The sequence below is a fragment of the Neoarius graeffei genome, chromosome 17 (assembly GCF_027579695.1).
Source record: "Neoarius graeffei isolate fNeoGra1 chromosome 17, fNeoGra1.pri, whole genome shotgun sequence".
Lineage (NCBI taxonomy): Eukaryota > Metazoa > Chordata > Actinopteri > Siluriformes > Ariidae > Neoarius > Neoarius graeffei.
This window is the reverse complement of record NC_083585.1, coordinates 36,316,921-36,333,021: the sequence shown is the minus strand read 5'-3', so window position 1 is coordinate 36,333,021 and position 16,101 is coordinate 36,316,921. Positions and strand designations below refer to the sequence as shown.

The 16,101-nt window shown below is 44.3% G+C and overlaps 2 protein-coding genes across 4 annotated transcripts in view; one reads left to right on the top strand and one right to left on the bottom strand.

Annotated features, from left to right (window-relative positions):
- The window catches only part of ftr86 (finTRIM family, member 86), a 39,136-nt gene that overhangs the window by 15,399 nt on the left and 7,636 nt on the right, over positions 1-16,101 (bottom strand). The window lies entirely within an intron of this gene.
- nudt8 (nudix (nucleoside diphosphate linked moiety X)-type motif 8) overlaps positions 2,872-16,101 on the top strand; it is a 29,094-nt gene continuing 15,864 nt past the window's right edge. Inside the window, exon 1 of one of the 2 annotated variants that reach the window (XM_060944133.1) lies at positions 2,872-2,918. The gene's annotated coding sequence lies outside the window, so the exon portion shown is untranslated. The remainder of the gene's footprint in view (positions 2,919-16,101) is intronic. The other variant, XM_060944134.1, reaches the window with a different exon arrangement.

Sequence of the window (16,101 nt, the reverse complement as noted above, 5' to 3'; positions counted from 1 at the left end):
CAGAAGGCTAATGGATGATTAGAAAACCCTTGTACAATCATGTTAGCACAGCTGAAAACAGTTTAGCTCTTTAGAGAAGCTATAAAACTGACCTTCCTTTGAGCAGATTGAGTTTCTGGAGCATCACATTTGTGGGGTCGATTAAATGCTCAAAATGGCCAGAAAAATGTCTTGACTATATTTTCTATTCATTTTACAACTTATGGTGGTAAATAAAAGTGTGACTTTTCATGGAAAACACAAAATTGTCTGGGTGACCCCAAACTTTTGAACGGTAGTGTGTATACATGTTATTTCACCTCCCTCACTGCCATCACCAGGAACTACCTGCAGGCCAGGACAATGATAACATTTTAACATAGCCTATGGAAATCCAAAGTTTACACATTATCATCACGCACAGAAATTGCAAAACTGCAAAACTAGTTTTAAAACCGCTAAGTTCCAACTGTTAACCATAGCGAGAGGCTGGGCTACGTGTGTGTGTGTGTAAAGTGTAAACCAGTGCATCCTGACTTTCTAACTATGCCTGTGTGTTGCGTGAGCGGCAGTCAGTCAACAACTCTTCGCAAAGTTTCCTTATGAAACAATATGCTCGCTGAAATTATGGCAGGGAACGCCAGATTAAACATTAAAACTGCCTTCTGAGCACTGTATCTACAGGCTACCACCAAAAGAAGGAGGCTACCAGAAAGGCATCTCTACTCCGTACGATTTTACTTTCACTATGACATTACTTTGAACAGACTATCAAAAAATTGTAAGGTGATATGATAAAGTAAGGCACAGTTTACTTACAGTCGTTTTTTTTTTTTTTTGAAAAAACGATGCAATCGTGGGCGGCACGGTGGTGTAGTGGTTAGTGCTGTCGCCTCACAGCAAGAAGGTCCTGGGTTCGAGCCCCGGGGCCGGCGAGGGCCTTTCTGTGCAGAGTTTGCATGTTCTCCCCGTGTCCGCATGGGTTTCCTCCGGGTGCTCCGGTTTCCCCCACAGTCCAAAGACATGCAGGTTAGGTTAACTGGTGACTCTAATGGCCCTTTTCCACTACCCTTTTTCAGCTCGCTTCAGCTCGCTTCAGCTCACTTCAGCCCGACACGGCTCGCGTTTCGACTACCAAAAACCAGCACGACTCAGCTCGTTTCAGCCCTGCTTAGCCCCTAAAACTCGCACTGTTTTGGAGTGGGGCTGAAGCGAGCCAAACCGTGCCGACTGAGGTTGGGGGCGTGAGCAGACACTCCCCTGTGCACTGATTGGTGAGGAGGAGTGTCCTCACATGCCCACACACGCCCCGCGAGCGCGCTGGGATCTGTAAACACCGCAAACCCGGAAGAAGAATAATTATGAATTACGAGAATTTCTGAAGCCTTATGCGCCTCGCCTCATCTATACGCTCTTGCCAGTATCTGTCCGCGTTGTCGGTGACAACAAGCCACAGCACCAAGACCAGCAACACTAACGACTCCATGTCCTCCATGTTTATTGTTTACTATTCGGGTCGTGAGACTACCGCTTAAAAGCTCACTGAATCAGTGACATACAGAGCATCGTGCACGAGTTCGCGGAGCGCAAGGCTCGTCGTATGCCCTTCAAATAATGCGCGCAGTAGGCTATTGATGTTTTATTATGAGCCATGTACAGTATGTCGCCGAATGTTTTTTTGTTTCTGAGTTACATGTTCGTTTGAAGGACTTAATGTACAAACTAACATAGTTGCACCCCGGAGTGTTGAAATTGGTAAACACAGTGCATTCAGTGAGGTTTGCACCGCCCTCCTTTTATTTCTGACTCTTCCTGTCAGCGTTGCAACCTCTGAGCGCTCATTCGTATGCCCTTCAGATAATGTGCGCAGTATAGGCTATTGATGTTTTATTATGAGCCATGTACAGTATCCTAATGTTTTTTGTTTCTGAGTTACATGTTCGTTTGAAGGACTTGATGTACTAAATAACATAGTTGCACCCGGTAGTGTTGAAATTGGTAAACACCGCAGTTGCGGACATTTTGTAACCTAAAATGATGTTATGATAAGCTTTAATAAAGGGCCCGGTCATTTGCCCCGCCCCCGGCCTGGCTCTGACTTGTTCCGCCACTGTCACTGATGTCACTGTTTGCGCTGCTTAACGGCATCACATGACGTCCACCCACTTTCGCTAACTCCACCCAATGTGTCCACCCACTTCCAGCCAGCACGGTTCAGCGCGGTTGTAGTCGAAATGCAACTCCAACAGCCCCGCTCAGCTCGACTCGGCACGGCACGGCTCAGCCGCGTTTGTAGTGGAAAAGCGGCATAAATTGACCGTGAGTGTGAATGGTTGTCTGTGTCTATGTGTCAGCCCTGTGATGACCTGGCGACTTGTCCAGGGTGTACCCCGCCTTTCGCCCGTAGTCAGCTGGGATAGGCTCCAGCTTGCCTGCGACCCTGTAGAAGGATAAAAAGGCTAGAGATAATGAGATGAGATGCAATCGTTTTCTGCCTTTTGGCACCCTTCATCATGCCGTGTTGGGGTCCTGAACTAGGAGGCGCTGTCCCCGATATGCCTGTCAAACTTGTTGTGCGTAACCATAGCAACCATGCTCGAGCTCGCAACCTGTGCAGTCTGCGCAGTTGCAGCTATGTATGTACTGCTGTGCACCTCAATAAACCGAATGGTAATCAGTCTTTTGATTTTTCCGTGAGGTTTGCCTTATGCAAAGAAAGACAGCATAGACGTTTTTTCCTCCCTATAAGTGGGGGGGGGACCGAACGAGGTGAATTTAAATCTGGGTGGGACGAATCCCCCCGTCCCCCCTCTATCTGCGCCCGTGCTTGTATGTGAGAACAGACTTGGCAACCTGATTCTTATTTAGCTACGTAGAGGGATTTACAGAGACCCGGCAACCACAGGATCACCAGATAACCCTGTGTGTTGAAATTGAAGGTGAGTGACTTGAGAGAAACAGCGGTTTAAACAGTGTTTAGTTTGAATATTGACTTGTTTTTGATATTCAGCTGTTTGTCCGGGTAAAAATTTCTCAATTTTTTAAAATTATTATTTCGGTCAAATAGTAGTTTATTTGATAATGAGATAGCGGTGTCGTGTTGATGCTAATGCTAACTCGGGCTGTGTACATTTACAGGGTCATTAATAATGGGACAGCAGAATTTAAGACAAGCTAGAAATATTTCAGGAGATATCATTTGTAAGTGTAAAAAAAAAAAAGGAGATTGTATCTGGCATTTCTTTTTTGAGGGACTGATACAAACCTGGTATTAATCTGTTAGTGGATTAATGTTATGAAAGCCGCCATTGCTGCTGTTGGTAAATAAACACTCACCTTATAGTGTTACAGTAACCTCTATAACTTCACTAGCATATTTATTATTATTGATCAGTAACTTCAAGAGCTTCTATTCAGTTAAAAGCCTGATTGAAACTGCACACCTAACGGGTGCTTTTTAATTAAGCGTCGTAAAAATAAATGCATTGAGAGTACAATAATTATGTCTGGGCAATTTCACAGAGTTCAGAATGAAACAACAAACAAACAAAGCCTGCAAATTCAGTACATGTAAATGAAAAGCTCACCAGTCTTTCTGCACAGCTGCTCTTCTGCAACACACCTCATTTATTTCACATACCTTCTTAAAATCAATCAGGTGATTGGGAAGCAGTGCAGGACTACTAGGATCTAGCACAGCTGACTCTACAACCCCGATTCCAAAAAAGTTGGGACAAAGTACAAATTGTAAATAAAAATGGAATGCAATAATTTACAAATCTCAAAAACTGATATTGTATTCACAATAGAACATAGACAACATATCAAATGTCGAAAGTGAGACATTTTGAAATTTCATGCCAAATATTGGCTCATTTGAAATTTCATGACAGCAACACATCTCAAAAAAGTTGGGACAGGGGCAATAATGGCCCTTTTCCACTACCCTTTTTCAGCTCACTTCAGCTCGCTTCAGCTCACTTCAGCCCGACACGGCTCGCGTTTCGACTACCAAAAACCAGCACGACTCAGCTCGTTTCAGCCCTGCTTAGCCCCTAAAACTCGCACCGTTTTGGAGTGGGGCTGAAGCGAGCCAAACCGTGCTGACTGAGGTTGGGGGCGTGAGCAGACACTCCCCTGTGCACTGATTGGTGAGGAGGCGTGTCCTCACATGCCCACACACGCCCCGCGAGCGCGCTGGGATCTGTAAACACCGCAAACCCGGAAGAAGAATAATTACGAGAATTTCTGAAGCCTTATGCGCCTCGCCTCATCTATACGCTCTTGCCAGTATCTGTTGGCGTTGTCAAGCCACAGCACCAAGACCAGCAACACTAACGACTCCATGTCCTCCATGTTTATTGTTTACTATCCGGGTCGTGAGACTACCGCTTAAAAGCTCACTGAATCAGTGACATACAGAGCATCGTGGACGAGTTCGCGGAGCGCAAGGCTCGTCGTATGCCCTTCAAATAATGCGCGCAGTAGGCTATTGACGTTTTATTATGAGCCATGTACAGTATGTCGCCGAATGTTTTTTGTTTCTGAGTTACATGTTCGTTTGAAGGACTTAATGTACAAAATAACATAGTTGCACCCTGTAGTGCTGAAATTGGTAAACACAGTGCATTCAGTGAGGTTTGCACCGCCCTCCTTTTATTTCTGACTCTTCCTGTCACCACTCTGAGCGCTCATTCGTATGCCCTTCAAATAATGTGCGCAGTATAGGCTATTGATGTTTTATTATGAGCCATGTACAGTATCCTAATGTTTTTTGTTTCTGAGTTACATGTTCGTTTGAAGGACTTGATGTACTAAATAACATAGTTGCACCCGGTAGTGTTGAAATTGGTAAACACCGCAGTTGCGGACATTTTGTAGCCTAAAATGATGTTATGATAAGCTTTAATAAAGGGCCCGGTCATTTGCCCCGCCCCCGGCCCGGCTCTGACTTGTTCCGCCACTGTCACTGTTTGCGCTGCTTAACGACATCACATGACGTCCACCCACTTTCGCTAACTCCACCCAATGTGTCCACCCACTTCCAGCCAGCACGGTTCAGCGCGGTTGTAGTCGAAATGCAACTCCAACAGCCCCGCTCAGCTCGACTCAGCTCGACTCGGCACGGCACGGCTCAGCCGCGTTTGTAGTGGAAAAGCGGCATAAGAGGCTGGAAAAGTTAAAGGTACAAAAAAGGAACAGCTGGAGGACCAAATTGCAACTCATTAGGTCAATTGGCAATAGGTCATTAACATGACTGGGTATAAAAAGAGCATCTTGGAGAGGATCACCAATCCCCCTAATTCTGCGCCGACAAATAGTGGAGTAATATCAGAAAGGAGTTTGACAGTGTAAAATTGCAAAGAGTTTGAACATATCATCATCTACAGTGCATAATATCATCAAAAGATTCAGAGAATCTGGAAGAATCTCTGTGCGTAAGGGTCAAGGCCGGAAAACCATACTGGGTGCCCGTGATCTTCGGGCCCTTAGACGGCACTGCATCACATACAGGCATGCTTCTGTATTGGAAATCACAAAATGGGCTCAGGAATATTTCCAGAGAACATTATCTGTGAACACAATTCACCGTGCCATCTGCCATTGCCAGCTAAAACTCTATAGTTCAAAGAAGAAGCCGTATCTAAACATGATCCAGAAGCGCAGATGTCTTCTCTGAGCCAAGGCTCATTTAAAATGGACTGTGGCAAAGTGGAAAACTGTTCTGTGGTCAGACGAATCAAAATTTGAAGTTCTTTATGGAAATCAGGGACGCCGTGTCATTCGGACTAAAGAGGAGAAGGACGACCCAAGTTTTTATCAGCGCTCAGTTCAGAAGCCTGCATCTCTGATGGTATGGGGTTGCATTAGTGCATGTGGCATGGGCAGCTTACACATCTGGAAAGACACCATCAATGCTGAAAGGTATATCCAGGTTCTAGAGCAACATATGCTCCCATCCAGACGACGTCTCTTTCAGGGAAGACCTTGCATTTTCCAACATGACAATGCCAAACCACATACTGCATCAATTACAGCATCATGGCTGCGTAGAAGAAGGGTCCGGGTACTGAACTGGCCAGCCTGCAGTCCAGATCTTTCACCCATAGAAAACATTTGGCGCATCATAAAACGGAAGATACGACAAAAAAGACCCAAGACAGTTGAACAACTAGAATCCTACATTAGACAAGAATGGGTTAGCATTCCTATCCCTAAACTTGAGCAACTTGTCTCCTCAGTCCCCAGACGTTTACAGACTGTTGTAAAGAGAAAAGGGGATGTCTCACAGTGGTAAACACGGCCTTGTCCCAACTTTTTTGAGATGTGGTGTTGTCATGAAATTTAAAATCACCTAATTTTTCCTCTTTAAATGATACATTTTCTCAGTTTAAACATTTGATATGTCATCTATGTTCTATTCTGAATAAAATATGGAATTTTGAAACTTCCACATCATTGCATTCCGTTTTTATTTACAATTTGTACTTTGTCCCAACTTTTTTGGAATCGGGGTTGTACTATTTCACTCGCTCACCCTGTTGATCTGGGCGGCACGGTGGTGTAGTGGTTAGAAGGTTCTGGGTTCGAACTCAGCGGCCAATGAGGGCCTTTCTGTGTGGAGTCTGCATGGGTTTCCTCCTACAGTCCAAAGATATGCAGGTTAGGTTAATTGGTGGCTCTAAACTGACCGCGAGTGTGAATGGAGACATATGTTTGTGTGTGTCAATACTGAAAATATTCCCTGAGACTGGTTTTAGACTGGAGTACTGCATTCCAAATGAAGTAACAACAAGAGAACTATGCCGCAAAGCACCATCGGGTCGCAGCCAAATCACTGAGCTACTTTATGCAGATGACCAGGTTGTATTTGCGAACTCAGCAGAAGAACTTCAGAAAGTCCTTTTGTTGTATGTTGACACTTTCAAACGATTTGGCTTGCAGATGACAAGATCGAGACAATGGTGTTTAACATAGATGAAGAACTGATGCAACAGGCAGGGCTCTACGCTAACTTTTTTTTTTTTCAGGAGCACACGTGCTCCTAAGTTAAAAATTTTAGGAGCACAGGGAAAAAAATGGGGGCACAAGCACAAGTAGGTTTTCATTTTAAAGGTTTATTGCAGCGCAAACCTTAGACACACCAACACAAAATGCAAAATTCAATTGAGAATGAACGAATGAATGAATGAACAAACAAATGAATAACGAACGACTGAATGAATGAACAAACAGTAGCTAAACAGAGAGCAGAGCTAACAACATCATCAAGGACAGCTCCCAGCCTGGCTCTGAGTTCTTTGACTTGCTGCCCTCAGGCAGGTGTTACAGGTGCATCAAAGCAAGGACCAACAGACTCAAAAACAGTTTTTTTCCCACAGGCCATAACCACCTTGAACAATTTGCCTTTTTCACATTACGTCACTTGCAGGGGAACTCGTATCCGTTTTCAGCCTTTTGAATGGAAGAAGAGGTATACGGCGGCAACATATGTTAACAAAACTGTGTCATTCACAGATAAGATTGATAATAATATTGCGCATTGTTGTTTATCATTACGTATTGTTAGTGACCATTCCAGTCACCTATCTGCCTTGTTTTGGAAAGGAAGTTTACTGACTTTCTATGGTTGCTACTTGTTAGCCAGCAGATTATCATGCCGCCTCTTCTTCCATTCAAAAGGCTGAAAATGGATGTGAGGTTCTTCTGTGTTGTATGTTCCCATCTAAATGTTTGCACTGGGGTGTGTGCTTTCCATCTCATTAGGGCCCGAGCCCTATGGGCGAAGGCCCTATTGTTCTTGTAAGAGTTCACTATTATTAGGGCCCGAGCCCTATAGGGCGAAGGCCCTATTGTTCTTGTAAGAGTTCACTATTATTATTAGGGCCCGAGCCCTATAGGGCGAAGGCCCTATTGTTCTTGTAAGAGTTCACTATTATTATTAGGGCCCGAGCCCTATAGGGCGAAGGCCCTATTGTTCTTGTAAGAGTTCACTATTATTAGGGCCCGAGCCCTATAGGGCGAAGGCCCTATTGTTCTTGTAAGAGTTCACTATTATTAGGGCCCGAGCCCTATAGGGCGAAGGCCCTATTGTTCTTGTAAGAGTTCACTATTATTCTTCTTCTTCTTTATTTTTCTCTGCTGTTGGGCCATTTTCGGGGCACTTGCCATGGGCGAAAACGCGCGAAATTTGGCGCCACTTCCGAGAATTGCCACCGCTACTCAGAACCAAAAGCCCACACTTGGCCGGGGCTCAGGGCCTCTATAGCGCCCCCTAAGTCGTTGTGATTTTGGCCTCCCGCATTAAGGTGCCTGGTTGCCATATAGTTTGTAGTAGTGGCATGCCATTTGGTATGCATATGTATCTCACTAAGCCGGACAAAAATGTAATGCCAATGCATTAGCCACGCCCAACAGGAAGTGAGGTAATTTCACTTTTGTGTGAAATGCATGGCCACGAAGACGGCGCAACTCCTCCTAGACCGTTCATAGGAATGTCACCAAAATTGATAGACATCATCTAGAGACATGGCTGACAAAAGTTACTAAATACGTTTCACGTAGGATAAACCGTTCAGAAGTTATACGTCAATCAATTTTCACTTCAAAATTTTACATGCTAAAAAATTCATAACAAATCTTCTAATTGCTCAACACTGCTCATACTTCACACGCTAATCACTCATTGGGCTTCTGACATGTTACCCAATTTCTGTGATATTTCGCCACTGGGGGCGCTATTTTTGGGCAAAAAATCCAATCTTTCCTCAAATTTGGTCAAACTTCACGGCCACCCTCTTACTACCTCCCATGTCATGTATACCACATTTTGGGAATTTTCGTCCATGGGGGGCGCTGTTTTTGGCCGACGCAATTTCTCCAAAACGGGTTTTTGGTAAATTATTCCATAATGCTTTTCCTTTACACCACTACCTTGTGATAGTGCGTTGCTGTTGTGGACACTTATTTTTCCATCTCATAATCACTCATGTACAGCATAGCGCCACCTACAGACATGGGAAAAACCAAAAAATTTATTCTTCAAAAATCTATATCTCATCTTCTGTTTACTCAATTTTCATCAAACTTCATATGCAAACTCTTCATAGCTCACCTGACATGTAAGCCAAATTTTGTGCACTTTCGCCCCTGGGGGTGCGGGTTATGGCAGAAATGATATTGCAGCTTCTGATTTGTCAAACTTGGCAAGCAAACTCTTTACAAGACCCTTTTTGGGGCGCTTGCCATGGTCGACATCGCACGAAATTTGGCTCCTTTTTCTTAGACTCCCACCGCTACTGAGAACCAGAAGCCCAGATCCAGGCGGGCCTCAGGGCCTCTATAGCGCCCCCTAACTCATTGTGATTTTGGCCTCCCGCATTAAGGTGCCTGGTTGCCATGTAGTTTGTAGTAGTGGCATGCCATTTGGTACGCATATGTATCTCACTAAGCCGGACAAAAATGTAATGCCAATGCATTAGCCACGCCCAACAGGAAGTAAGGTAATTTCACTTTTGTGCGAAATGCATGGCAACGAAAACGGCGCAACTCCTCCTAGACCGTTCATAGGAATGTCACCAAAATTGATACACATCATCTACAGACATGGCTGACAAAAGTTCCTAAAGAAGTTTCACGTAGAATAAACCGTTCAGAAGTTATACGTCAATCAATTTTCAATGCAAAATTTTACATGCTTAAAAATTCATAACATATCTTCAAATTGCTCAAAACTGCTCATACTTCACACGCAAATCACTCATTGGGCATCTGACATGTTACCCAATTTCTGTGATATTTCGCCACTGGGGGCGCTATTTTTGGGCAAAAAATCCAATCTTTCCTCAAATTTGGTCAAACTTCACGGCCACCCTATTACTACCTCCCATGTCATGTACACCTCATTTTGGGAATTTTCGTCCATGGGGGGCGCTGTTTTTGGCCAACGCAATTGCTCCAAAACAGGTTTTTGGTAAATAATTCCATAATGCTTCTCCTTCACACCACTACCTTGTGATAGTACGTTGCTGTTGTAGACACTTATTTTTCCAACTCATAATCGCTCATGTGCAGCATAGCGCCACCTACTGACATGGGAGAAACCAAAAAATTTATTCTTCAAAAATCAATATCTCATCTTCTATTTTCTCAATCTTGATCAAACTTGATACGCACACTCTTAACAGGTCACCTGACATATGTGCCAAATTTTGTGAACTTTTGCCACTGGGGGCGCTGTTTTCAGGCAACAATTTATATCTCGGCTTCTGATTGGTCAAACTTGATCAAACTTTACAAAACAACTCTTCATAGGTCCCTTGACATGTATACCAGACTTGGTGAACTTTCACCACTGGGGGCGCTCATTGCGCTGTAGCAGTTGCAGGAGAGGTGTTTACAATCATGAGGCACCAGGAGTATGTTGTTTTGGTTGCCTTAAACACACATGACTTGTGGACCACTGGGGGCGCTCATTGCACTGTAGCAGTTGCAGGAGAGGTGTTTACAATCATGAGGCACCAGGAGTATGTTGTTTTGGTTGCCTTAAACACACATGACTTGTGGGGAATGGGTAGGCAGTCGGGAGCAAGTGTTGTAGCGTTACATACAGACTAATAGATGTCTAACAGAAGACAATCCTATGTAGCTATAGCTTGGTGACTGATGAGGTAAATACATTAATTTGGTTGGGAAGCCATGGCATAAAATGTTCTGTCCATGACAACATCTCAGCGCACCGTGTACTCTGTGTCCAATTCTGTGCTTTGTCACCATTGTGGGAGTAATGTCTCTTGCCAAAGAAGCTGTGGAAGGTATTTCGTGGGGACGCATGCCCCCGCCCACCTTGGCCGCTGGCGCGAGGGCCCGTCGAGGCCGCTTGCGGCTTTAATTATTCTTCTTCTTTATTTTTCTCCGCTATTGGGCCATTTTCGGGGCGCTTGCCATGGGCGAAAACGCGCGAAATTTGGCGCCACTTCCGAGAATTGCCACCGCTACTCAGAACCAAAAGCCCACACTTGGCCGGGGCTCAGGGCCTCTATAGCGCCCCCTAAGTCGTTGTGATTTTGGCCTCCCGCATTAAGGTGCCTGGTTGCCATATAGTTTGTAGTAGTGGCATGCCATTTGGTACGCATATGTATCTCACTAAGCCGGACAAAAATGTAATGCCAATGCATTAGCCACGCCCCACAGGAAGTGAGGTAATTTCACTTTTGTGTGAAATGCATGGCCACGAAGACGGCGCAACTCCTCCTAGACCGTTCATAGGAATGTCACCAAAATTGATACACATCATCTACAGACATGGCTGACAAAAGTTACTAAATACGTTTCACGTTGCATTAACCGTTCAGAAGTTATACGTCAATCAATTTTCACTTCAAAATTTTACATGCTAAAAAATTCATAACAAATCTTCTAATTGCTCAACACTGCTCATACTTCACACGCTAATCACTCATTGGGCTTCTGACATGTTACCCAATTTCTGTGATATTTCGCCACTGGGGGCGCTATTTTTGGGCAAAAAATCCAATCTTTCCTCAAATTTGGTCAAACTTCACGGCCACCCTCTTACTACCTCCCATGTCATGTATACCACATTTTGGGAATTTTCGTCCATGGGGGGCGCTGTTTTTGGCCGACGCAATTTCTCCAAAACGTGTTTTTGGTAAATTATTCCATAATGCTTTTCCTTTACACCACTACCTTGTGATAGTGCGTTGCTGTTGTGGACACTTATTTTTCCATCTCATAATCACTCATGTACAGCATAGCGCCACCTACTGACATGGGAAAAACCAAAAAATTTATTCTTCAAAAATCTATATCTCATCTTCTGTTTACTCAATTGTCATCAAACTTCATAAGCAAACTCTGCATAGCTCACCTGACATGTACGCCAAATTTTGTGCACTTTCGCCCCTGGGGGTGCGGGTTATGGCAGAAATGATATTGCAGCTTCTGATTTGTCAAACTTGGCAAGCAAACTCTTTACAAGACCCTTTTTGGGGCGCTTGCCATGGTCGACATCGCACGAAATTTGGCTCCTTTTTCTTAGACTCCCACCGCTACTGAGAACCAGAAGCCCAGATCCAGGCGGGCCTCAGGGCCTCTATAGCGCCCCCTAACTCATTGTGATTTTGGCCTCCCGCATTAAGGTGCCTGGTTGTCATGTAGTTTGTAGTAGTGGCATGCCATTTGGTACGCATATGTATCTCACTAAGCCGGACAAAAATGTAATGCCAATGCATTAGCCACGCCCAACAGGAAGTAAGGTAATTTCACTTTTGTGCGAAATGCATGGCCACGAAAACGGCGCAACTCCTCCTAGACCGTTCATAGGAATGTCACCAAAATTGATACACATCATCTACAGACATGGCTGACAAAAGTTCCTAAATACGTTTCACATAGAATAAACCGTTCAGAAGTTATACGTCAATCAATTTTCAATGCAAAATTTTACATGCTTAAAAATTCATAACATATCTTCAAATTGCTCAAAACTGCTCATACTTCACACGCAAATCACTCATTGGGCATCTGACATGTTACCCAATTTCTGTGATATTTCGCCACTGGGGGCGCTATTTTTGGGCAAAAAATCCAATCTTTCCTCAAATTTGGTCAAACTTCACGGCCACCCTCTTACTACCTCCCATGTCATGTACACCTCATTTTGGGAATTTTCGTCCATGGGGGGCGCTGTTTTTGGCCAACGCAATTGCTCCAAAACAGGTTTTTGGTAAATAATTCCATAATGCTTCTCCTTCACACCACTACCTTCTGATAGTACGTTCCTGTTGTAGACACTTATTTTTCCAACTCATAATCGCTCATGTGCAGCATAGCGCCACCTACTGACATGGGAGAAACCAAAAATTTATTCTTCAAAAATCAATATCTCATCTTCTATTTTCTCAATCTTGATCAAACTTGATACGCACACTCCTAACAGGTCACCTGACATATGTGCCAAATTTTGTGAACTTTTGCCACTGGGGGCGCTGTTTTCAGGCAACAATTTATATCTCGGCTTCTGATTGGTCAAACTTGATCAAACTTTACAAAACAACTCTTCATAGGTCCCTTGACATGTATACCAAATTTGGTGAACTTTCACCACTGGGGGCGCTCATTGCGCTGTAGCAGTTGCAGGAGAGGTGTTTACAATCATGAGGCACCAGGAGTATGTTGTTTTGGTTGCCTTAAACACACATGACTTGTGGACCACTGGGGGCGCTCATTGCACTGTAGCAGTTGCAGGAGAGGTGTTTACAATCATGAGGCACCAGGAGTATGTTGTTTTGGTTGCCTTAAACACACATGACTTGTGGGGAATGGGTAGGCAGTCGGGAGCAAGTGTTGTAGCATAGCACCACCTACTGACATGGGAGAAACCAAAAAATTTATTCTTCAAAAATCAATATCTCATCTTCTATTTTCTCAATCTTGATCAAACTTGATACGCACACTCTTAACAGGTCACCTGACATATGTGCCAAATTTTGTGAACTTTTGCCACTGGGGGCGCTGTTTTCAGGCAACAATTTATATCTCGGCTTCTGATTGGTCAAACTTGATCAAACTTTACAAAACAACTCTTCATAGGTCCCTTGACATGTATACCAAATTTGGTGCACTTTCACCACTGGGGGCGCTCATTGCGCTGTAGCAGTTGCAGGAGAGGTGTTTACAATCATGAGGCACCAGGAGTATGTTGTTTTGGTTGCCTTAAACACACATGACTTGTGGACCACTGGGGGCGCTCATTGCACTGTAGCAGTTGCAGGAGAGGTGTTTACAATCATGAGGCACCAGGAGTATGTTGTTTTGGTTGCCTTTAACACACATGACTTGTGGGGAATGGGTAGGCAGTCGGGAGCAAGTGTTGTAGCGTTACATACAGACTAATAGATGTCTAACAGAAGACAATCCTATGTAGCTATAGCTTGGTGACTGATGAGGTAAATACATTAATTTGGTTGGGAAGCCATGGCATAAAATGTTCTGTCCATGACAACATCTCAGTGCACCGTGTACTCTGTGTCCAATTCTGTGCTTTGTCACCATTGTGGGAGTAATGTCTCTTGCCAAAGAAGCTGTGGAAGGTATTTCGCGGGGACGCATGCCCCCGCCCCCCTTGGCCGCTGGCGCGAGGGCCCGTCGAGGCCGCTTGCGGCTTTAATTATTCTTCCGTCTTCTTCTTCTTCTTTATTTTTCTCCGCTGTTGGGCCATTTTCGGGGCGCTTGCCATGGGCGAAAACGCACGAAATTTGGCACCAGTTCCGAGAATTGCCACCGCTACTCAGAACCAAAAGCCCAAACTTGGCCGGGGCTCAGGGCCTCTATAGCGCCCCCTAAGTCATTGTGATTTTGGTCTCCCGCATTAAGGTGCCTGGTTGCCATGTAGTTTGTAGTAGTGGCATGCCATTTGGTACGCATATGTATCGCACTAAGCCGGACAAAAATGTAATGCCAATGCATTAGCCACGCCCAACAGGACGTGAGGTAATTTCACTTTTGTGCGAAACGCATGGCCACGAAGACGGCGCAACTCCTCCTAGACCGTTCATAGGAATGTCACCAAAATTGATACACATCATCTACAGACATGGCTGACAAAAGTTACTAAATACGTTTCACGTAGGATAAACCGTTCAGAAGTTATACGTCAATCAATTTTCGATGCAAAATTTTACATGCTTAAAAATTCATAACAAATCTTCTTATTGCTCAAAACTGCTCATACTTCACACGCAAATCACTCATTGGGCTTCTGACATGTTACCCAATTTCTGTGATATTTCGCCACTGGGGGCGCTATTTTTGGGCAAAAATTCCAATCTTTCCTCAAATTTGGTCAAACTTCACGGCCACCCTCTTACTACCTCCCATGTCATGTATACCACATTTTGGGACTTTTCGTCCATGGGGGGCGCTGTTTTGGCCGACGCTATTTCTCCAAAACGGGTTTTTGGTAAATAATTCCATAATGCTTTTCCTTCACACCACTACCTTGTGATAGTGCGTTGCTGTTGTAGACACTTATTTTTCCAACTCATAATCGCTCATGTACAGCATAGCGCCACCTACTGACATGGGAAAAACCAAAAAATTTATTCTTCAAAAATCTATATCTCATCTTCTATTTACTCAATTTTCATCAAACTTCATACACAAACTCTTCATAGCTCACCTGACATGTACGCCAAATTTTGTGCACTTTCGCCCCTGGGGGTGCTGGTTATGGCGGAAATGATATTGCAGCTTCTGATTTGTCAAACTTGGCAAGCAAACTCTTTACAAGACCCTTATTGGGGCGCTTGCCATGGTCGACAACGCACGAAATTTGGCTCCTTTTTCTTAGACTGCCACTGCTACTGAGAACCAGAAGCCCAGATCCAGGCGGGCCTCAGGGCCTCTATAGCGCCCCCTAACTCGTTGTGATTTTGGCCTCCCGCATTAAGGTGCCTGGTTGCCATGTAGTTTGTAGTAGTGGCATGCCATTTGGTACGCATATGTATCTCACTAAGCTGGACAAAAATGTAATGCCAATGCATTAGCCACGCCCACCAGGAAGTGAGGTAATTTCACTTTTGTGCGAAATGCATGGCCACGAAGACGGCGCAACTCCTCCTAGACCGTTCATAGGAATGTCACCAACATTGATACACATCATCTACAGACATGGCTGACAAAAGTTACTAAATATGTTTCACATCGGATAAACCGTTCAGAAGTTATACGTCAATCAATTTTCGATGCAAAATTTTACATGCTTAAAAATTCATAACAAATCTTCTGATTGCTCAAAACTGCTCATACTTCACACGCAAATCACTCATTGGGCTTCTGACATGGTACCCAATTTCTGTTATATTTCGCCACTGGGGGCGCTATTTTGGGGCAAAAAAATCGAATCTTTCCTCTAATTTGGTCAAACTTCACGGCCACCCTCTTACTACGTCCCATGTCATGTATACCACATTTTGGGAATTTTTGTCCATGGGGGGCGCTGTTTTTGGCCGACGCAATTGCTCCAAAACGGGTTTTTGGTAAATAATTCCATAGTGCTTTTCCTTCACTCCACTACCTTGTGATAGTACGTTGCTGTTG